Raw genomic sequence first — 8,988 nt, forward strand, 5'->3', positions numbered from 1 at the left:
TGGTTCAGACAAGGAAATGTGGTGTTGCTCGTCAGTATAAGCCTTGTACTCTGAAGAGCTGAGTTCTTCTGTGTCTGAGATGGTTGACTGCAGAGAGTTTTATCCTGTGCTGTTTTTCTTTCCCTGCATAGGGCATCCCTTTCCCACAGTCCGAAGTCAGGGATGCATTCTGGGTAAAGATGGAGTTTGCACTTCTGTTTCTGATTCTATCTGTGGTTTTCCATGACACCTGAGAAGATGAAGAGCAGGGCCAACTCTCCCATTCCCTTTTAAAGCTGAAGGGTTTGTTTAGTCTTGGCTCGGATATACAAACTTTCTAAACTACAATACTATAATAATCTTGGACAAGTTACTACGAAACCGGGCTCAGAAATTCCAAGGTAGAGCTCAATAAAACCTAAGGAAGCACCCAAGGATATTCAGTCCTACTGCAATGTTGTTAGAAATAGAAAGTTATCTCAAACTTACAAATATTTTTCATTTCACGGAGCGGGCATTTCACCATGAATTTGCTCTCTGCTCATGTTTAACTAGTTTAAGAGGACAGGCTTTGGAATTAGGAAGCTCTGGGTTCAGATAGTTAAGACCTTAAGTAAGTAATTTCTCCAAAGTGCCATTTCTTCACCTGTAAATGGGGATGATGATAACTACCTTATAGGTCTCTTGGGAGGAGTTAATTAGATAGCATATGTAAATTACTCAGCCCAGAGCCTGGTACATAGAAAGTGATTGATAAATGGCATGTTGGTCAGAGTGGGAAGGGCAGGGCAGTTCCAATGGGAGTGAGGAGACTACACTGTAGAATATCATAAACCGTAGAGTGCTAGAGACACATCTGGGATAGCATCACTGTTCTACTCATTAGTTAAATTACATTTTCATAGGAAGGGCTTAATATATTTAAAAAAAAAAACATGCTAGCTTCAGATAGTCAGAGAAACCTGTGTTCTCATCACAGTTCAGCCATTTACTAATTGTGTAATTTCAGCAAATTACTTGACCACTCTGAGAGTCAATTTCCTGTTCATAGTAACACCTGCCTCGTTGGGTATTTAGGGATAAACGGGATGATTTATATTAAAATTCCCAGCACTCGGCTGGCACTAGTTCTCTCTCCCATTCTGTAAAAGTTTTATCTCTGCGCTTATCTGTCATCACTTCTCTCTGTTCCACAGAGGGAGAGAATGTAACTTGAAAGGGTTACTAATCCCTCGAAACCCTCTGATGACAAACTCATTTCCCGATCCTGCCACGTAAATCACTGATTTGGCTTTGATGACCCGATTGCACGTTGAGGACCACATTAAGGTTGTCACTCAAAGCTGTACTCATGATCAAAGTGCTAAAGTGAGGCTTGCTTCTGCCCACACACTCTGGGGATGGCACCAAACTACAGGATGGAAAAGATAACAGACCCCCACAGAGTCTCTCTCTCAGATCAAGGTCTTAGTTTCCCTGCTTAAAAAGTGGGAACATCACAGCTGGAAGGTGATAAAAACATTTCCTAATTTTACTGACTATTTTAGGTGTGCGCATATGTAAACTCAGCATCTAAAGTATATCTTCAGAAAAAACCAAGATGATGGTATAGGACCTAAGGTAAACAGCTAACCTCCCACCTCGCACAACGATTTCAAAACTACAACTAACAGACAAAACATCTATCACCCAGAACCAAGGGAAAGCTGGCTGAAAGAGAAAGGAGCACAAGCGATGAAAAGCTGAAAAGAAGGCATGTGAAACAGGCTGGTGGTGGGCGACTGGATGCACGGCTTTTTTTCAACCAGAAGGGAAACAAGCTCTCGATCACTTTGAAATCCAGTTTCTGGGGTCAAACAGGGGACCCAGATGCCTATGAGGAGAAGCTGGTCTGTCCACCATAGGGTCCGAAAGTGAGGGTGACTTTTTTTTTTAAATATTTTATTGAATTTTTTACAGAGAGGAAGGGAGAGGGACAGAGAGCTAGAAACATCGATGAGAGAGAAACATCAACCAGCTGCCTCCTGCACATCCCCTACTGGGGATGTGCCTGCAATCAATGTACATGCCCTTGACCGGAATCAAACCTGGGACCTCACAGTCCGCAGACTAACGCTCTTCCACTGAGCCAAACCGGTTTTAGCTGAGGGTGACTTTTATGCAGAGGTACACGCAACAATCATTGTTTACTGCGCTGGATCAGGGGGACTTGGAAACGCTGAAAGGCAGAAACTGCTGACAGCAGCCATCGCTGTTTGCCAGCCCCAGCCTAGTGATGTCCTGAGACCCTGCCCTGCCCTGAGGCCCTGCCCTGCACATTCTACAACCCTCCCAGGCTCCTCACAGCTGCTTTTGCATATAAATGGCCTATACTGTGTGGCAGCTTAACGAAATATAATAAACTGCAGCTCCAGCTCCAAAAACTGCCAAATCCCAAGCAAAGAGGAGAAAACTGTAGTTCTTGTGGTAGCTCCTGCTGGGTGGCCTCAGACAGCAGCTGAACTGCACCCTAGTGTATCTAGTGGTCTGTGTGAGATGACACCAGATTTCAACTACTCTCATAAAGGACACATTCAAGAAACAGACTCAGTGAGCACCAAAGCCCTATGGGAACAAGTCCTCCCCCTAAATGTGTATCCAGCACAGCAATTCTTCCGATATAGACACAGCGGGTCCTCACAGCCAATTGGCCTGGAGGTCAATTCCTCCCAGTGACATTAACAACAATCAAGACTTAACTACAAGAAGGGTGTACACACAGTCCACAAAGGGGTGCACCAAGAGTTTCCACATCAGGCAACTAGGAGGCTAACCCATTGAACCATATAGGACACCCAGGCCCACAAAGCTACCCTACCAACTCAGGGAAGCAGTGAAAATGCCAAGAAAAGGAAGGAGATCTCAAACAAAAGAAATGGAGGAGAACAAATGACTTGATATAGAATTCAAAATCACAGTTATAAGGTTTTTCAAGAATTTCCTAGAAAAGGCCAATAAATTTAATGAGATCCTCAAGGATATGAAAAATAAATTAAATCAAGTAGAAATTAAACATACACTGACTGAAATAAAAAATATTATTCAGACACCCAACAGCAGACTAGAAAAATGCAAATATCAAGTCAAAGATTTGGAATACAAAGAGGCAAAGACACCCTTCTGGAGAAGCATGAAGAGAAGAGAATCCAGAAAGCTGAAGAGAGTGTAAGAAGCTTCTGGGACAACTTCAAGCATACCAACATCAGAATTATGGGGGTTCCAGAAGAAGAGAGAGAGCAAGACACTGAAAACCTATTAGAAGAAATAATGACCGAAAACTTCCCCAACCTGGTGAAAGAAATAGACTTACAAATCCAGGAAGCGCACAGAACCCCAAACAAAAGGAATCCAAAGAGGACCACACCAAGACACATCATAATTAAAATGCCAAGAGCAAAAGACAAAGAGAGAATCTTGAAAGCAGCAAGAGAAAAACAGTTATCTACAAGGGAGCACCCATATGATTGTCAGCTGATTGCTCAACAGAAACTATGCAGGCCAGATGGGGGTGGCAAGAAATATTCAAGGTGATGAATAGCAAGAACTTACAACCAATATTACTCTACCTAGCAAAGTTATCATTCAGAATTGAAGGGCAGATAAAAAGCTTCACAGATCAAAGAAAGCTAAAGGAGTACATCACCACCAAACCAGTATTATATGAAGTGCTAAAAGGTGTTCTTTAAAAAAGAGGAAAAAGAAGAAAAAAAGTAAAGATAAAAATTATGAACAAATATATATCTATCAACAAGTGAATCTAAAAGTAAAATAAATTAAAAATCTGAGGAACAGAATAAACTGGTGAATATAATAGAATCAGGGGCATAGAATGGGAGGGGATTGATAATTCTCAGGAGGGGAGGGGTGTCTGTGTCGGGGGTACGGGAAGAGACTGGACAAAAATCATATACCTATGGATGAGGACAGCGGGGGAGAGGGGAGGTATGGGCAGAGGGTGTAGAGGGGACCAGGTGGAGGGGAGCCATGGGGAGCCAGGAAAGGAGAAACCATTGTAATAATCTGAACAATAAAGATTTATTTTAAAAAATAAATAAATGAATAAATAAATTTGAATGTGTAACACCTTGATAGGTTGAAAGCAAATCTATTATTGCAGAAAGAGGAGTAAATATTCCACCACAGTGCTATTCTATGTAATAAAAGCATAATATGCTAAAAAAAAAAAAAAGTGTATCTTCATTGAAATTTTAAAAATGCAGAAAAATTATATATATACTGTTGAGATTTATTTTTTAATTTCTTTATTAATTAAGGTATTACATGTATCCTTATTCCCCTAACACCCCCAAACTCTCCATTTATGTACTTACCCCCTTGTTGTCTGTGTCCACTGGTTAGGCTTATATGTATGCATACAAAGTCCTTTGGTTGATCTCTCTCCCTTACCCCCAACCTCTATAAAGTTCTTAATTGAAAGGATTAGTTTTCAATAAGTCAAAACTATTAAAAGTTTATGGAAAATCAGCCGAAACCGGTTTGGCTCAATGGATAGAGCGTCAGCTTGGGGACTGAAGGGACCCGGGTTCGATTCCGGTCAAGGGCATGTACCTTGGTTCCGGGCATATCCCTAGCAGGGGGTGTGCAAGAGGCATCTGATCGACAACTCTCTCTCATCGATGTTTCTAACTCTATCTCTCTCCCTTCCTCTCTGTACAAAATCAATAAAATATATATTTTTTAAAAGTTTATGGAAAATCTTAACAACAAGAAAGACATCAATTGATAGAAAAGGAGTTAAAACTTTGTTTAAAATTTCAGAAAATTCTACATATATTTTTTAAATTTTACTGGGAAAAAATACAAATAAGCAAAATATATAAATGCAGAACTGCTATAATTTCACCAACCCAGAGAAAACCATATAAGTAAATATCCCTTACATATTTTCTCTGCATATATTTACATAATTTTAAAACAAAAATGGGATTCTTCCATATACCGTAAATTGTCACCCAAAATCATTTAATTTCACTGTCTTTATTATTGACTACCTAGTTTGTTTCTAAATTTTTGCTTTTATAAATTTACAGAGTAGGAAAAACTGTAAAGGATGACTTAGAAGGAAAGAAAATGTTAGGGGGGGTTCAAAAAATTTGAAAAATGAACAAAACTGGTTAGAGTTATATAAAAATGAACAAAAATCATCCTTCATAATATATAAAAAGTGTCACTATATAGAGAGTCCCTGGAAATAATAATTTTTTATCAAGCTATAATTCTGATCAAACTGTCATCTTAACTAACATGTTTTTCTTCTAGTACGCCCACTTGTTTTTCACTCTTCAGGGTCCTCCTCCAGTCTCTATCCTGTATGCTAAGTCTTTTCATTCTAGTCACTTCCTGCCAGCCTAATCTCTAAGCATCTCCCTTTTTTCTGGAACATCTGCCTTGCTAATTTCTAGTTTTTGACAGATTCTACCATCCACTTTCTGCCCCCTCCTCCCAGGATGCTGAGCACTGCTGGAGAAAGCCATACCACTTGTTTCACTAGTTGTCACTGGGCACATTTGCTCTCCAGCCTGGACTGGGCCCTATGCCTGTTTTTTGTTTGTTTGTTTGTTTGTTTGTTTGTGTGGGGTTTTTTGTTTGTTTTTTTTACAATAAATGGGTTTTATAATTCATGAGGCTCTTAAGTACAGACAACACCTACAACATGTTACTCTACATCGGTGTTTTCCAAACTTCTCTCATGATGAGAATCACCTGGTGGAGATGTTAAAATACAGATTCCTGGATCCCAACTAAGAAATGCTAAACTAGAATTTTTGGGAAGCACTAGTTAAGTATACAATGTTACCTATATGTTCCCAAAAATTCTAGTTTAGCACTTCTTAGTTGGGATTCAGGAATCTGTATTTTAACAACTCCACCAGGTGATTCTCACCATGAGAGAAGTTTGGGAAACATTGCTCTACATCTATCTCAAAGCTGGAATAAGTAGTTACCTAAACGATCCACCTTTTCCAAGATCTATAAACGTTCTGACCGTCTTTGAAATTTTGCCAAAAACGATGTTTTTATTACATTTTCTTTTTTAAAAAATATATATTTTATTGATTTTGTACATAGAGGAAGGGAGAGAGATAGAGAGTTAGAAACATCGATGAGAGAGAGTCATCTATCAGCTGCCTCCTGCACACCCCCTACTGGGGATAAGCCCGAAACCAAGATACATGCCCTTGACCGGAATCGAACCCGGGTCCCTTCAGTCCCCAAGCCGACGCTCTATCCATTGAGTCAAACCGGTTTCGGCTACATTTTCTTTTTTAATTATGAAGAGGAGAAAAGGACAAAAGTAACACAATTACCCTTGTGGGACTCAGATATGTGGAAACCTCTCCGATAACTTTGTCTCTAACTGTGGTGGAACTGTTCACAAGGGGGCAGATGAGCATTCAATTCAGGAGCCAGTTGTATGGTTCAGAGAAAAAGTAAGTGGACTAATTTATATCCCAGATCGAACCAGAATTAAATGCTCTCCATGGTATTAAAGCACCTGGAAAATCTTTTGAATATTTTCCCTTCTTTTAATTCTATCTTTTCACTTATTTCTTTTTTTTAAAATATATTTTATTGATTTTTGTACAGAGAGAAAGGGAGAGAGATAGAGAGTTAGAAACATCAATGAGAGAGAATCATCCATCAGCTGCCTCTTGCACACCCCCTACTGGGGATATGCCCACAACCAAGGTACATGCTCTTGACCAGAATCGAACCTGGGGCCCTTCAGTCCCCAAGCCGACGCTCTATCCATTGAGCCAAACCGGTCCTGGCTCTTTTCACTTATTTCTGTTCAAGATCCACAATTTGTTTACCCTTCATTCTAATTGCATGTCCTGGGTTACAGTCCTCCATCTCATTAAGCCTTGGATTCTCGGTTTGTAAACTAAAAGTAATATTAGTTACCTTGGACAGGAAGTGGAAGTAAGAATGATGATTCTAATATACTCAGAGATGAGAAGCAAAAAGATTCCCTCCTGGGAATTAAAGTAGAAAATTCCCAAACAATGAAGGTGATTGCATCTATGGTCTGTAATCAAAAGGCTGTCTGTCAATGTGTGACTTAATGATTTGGAAACACACAAAACTCCAAGCAGAAGAAGGGCAGTAAACAAGAGCTGGCAATTTGGAGATGTCCAGCAAATGAGGGAGGCTTGGTAGACAGCAGATTCCACTTGGAGCGTTCCCAAGGCTCTTGGCCTCAGCATCAGGGCTTTTTTACCCACCCACAGAAACTATCAAAGGCACCTCATATTTTTTATTTTTATTTTTTAAATATATTTTATTGATTTTACACAGAGAGGAATTGAGAGGGACAGAGAGTTAGAAACGTCGATGAGAGAGAAACATCGACCAGCTGCCTCTTGCACCCCCCCCCACTGGGAATGTGCCCGCAACCAAGGTACATGCCCTTGACCGGAATCGAACCCGGGACCTTTCAGTCCACAGGCCGACGCTCTATCCATTGAGCCAAACCGGTCCTGGTTCATTTTACTTCTTAAATGTTTGACTTTCCCCTCTCAGATTTTTTAAAAGTTTACTTTATTTTTTTGTTGATTTAGAGAGAGGGCAGAGAGAGAGGAAAATGATTGATGTGAAATATACATGGATCGGTTGCCTCTTGTACCTGATGGGGAATAGTCCCCATGACCTAGGGTTGTGCTCTGATCCAGAATTGAACCTGCGATCTTCCAGTGCATGGGACAATGCTCCTATCAACTGAGGCGCTCTGGTCATGGTTATTAATCACATTTTAAGTCTTCCTGAAACTCAGCCTGAGCACTCCCGTCCTAAGCATGTTGTCTTACTTCCAGAATGTTCCCCTTCCCATGGCGATGGTGGTTGGTAGGAGATGCTGATACTGAAGTTCTGGGAATAACATTATTCTAGGACTGAGGGTCTCTGTGCAAATGCTGTACTAATATTTTATTTAGGATTTTTGGATTGAGAGTCACAAGTGAGAATGGCCTACGGTTTTCTTTGGGCTGTATTTGTTGGGAATCACTACTGTGCTCCACCCAAGAAATTTGAAGCTTTCCTTCTTTTTTCTAGGCTCTGAGACAGCACATCAGAATTCATTGGCCCTAACAGCCTGGTAAAATTCCCCTGTGGAAACATCTGGACCTGGTGCTATTTTGGAGAGTAGCTCTTTCCTCTTCTTCCCCATTTCTCCTGTGATTGTTGGTCTGTTTAAATTTTATAACTCTTTTAGAGTCCATTTTGAGAAATTATATTGTCCTAAAATTATTTATTTCATCCAGATTTTCTAATTTATTTGCTAAAACTAAACAGTGTCATCTATTAAAAGCCTCAGCATCAGGGCTTTTTTACCCACCCACAGAAACTATCAAAGGCACCTCATATTTTTTATTTTTATTTTTTAAATATATTTTATTGATTTTACACAGAGAGGAATTGAGAGGGACAGAGAGTTAGAAACGTCGATGAGAGAGAAACATCGACCAGCTGCCTCTTGCACACACCCCCCCCCCCCACTGGGGATGTGCCCACAACCAAGGTACATGCCCTTGACCGGAATCGAACCCGGGACCTTTCAGTCCACAGGCCGACGCTCTATCCATTGAGCCAAACCGGAGTTAATTCTCCTTATTCCATATTTTGTATATTTGTGCATTTCCCCCCTTTTTCTTGTTTACTTAACAGCTCACCTATTTGTTGTCAAAGAATCAGTTTTTGGGTTTATTGTTTTAAGTCTATATTTTTATGTTTTATTTTATTTTATTTTTAATTTAAAAAATATATTTATTGCTTTTTTTTTCTCCTGAAAGAGGGAGAGAGAGAAACATCAATGAGAGATCAGAACATCAATTTGGCCTCCTCTTGCATGCCCTGCATTGAGTTGGAGCCCAAAACCCAGGCATGTGCTCCAAGTCACACCAGCAACCCCTCGGTACACAGGACAATGGCCAACCAACTGAACCACAGTTG

Source organism: Pipistrellus kuhlii, unplaced genomic scaffold (assembly GCF_014108245.1).
Source record: "Pipistrellus kuhlii isolate mPipKuh1 unplaced genomic scaffold, mPipKuh1.p scaffold_m20_p_1, whole genome shotgun sequence".
Taxonomy (NCBI): Eukaryota; Metazoa; Chordata; class Mammalia; order Chiroptera; family Vespertilionidae; genus Pipistrellus; species Pipistrellus kuhlii.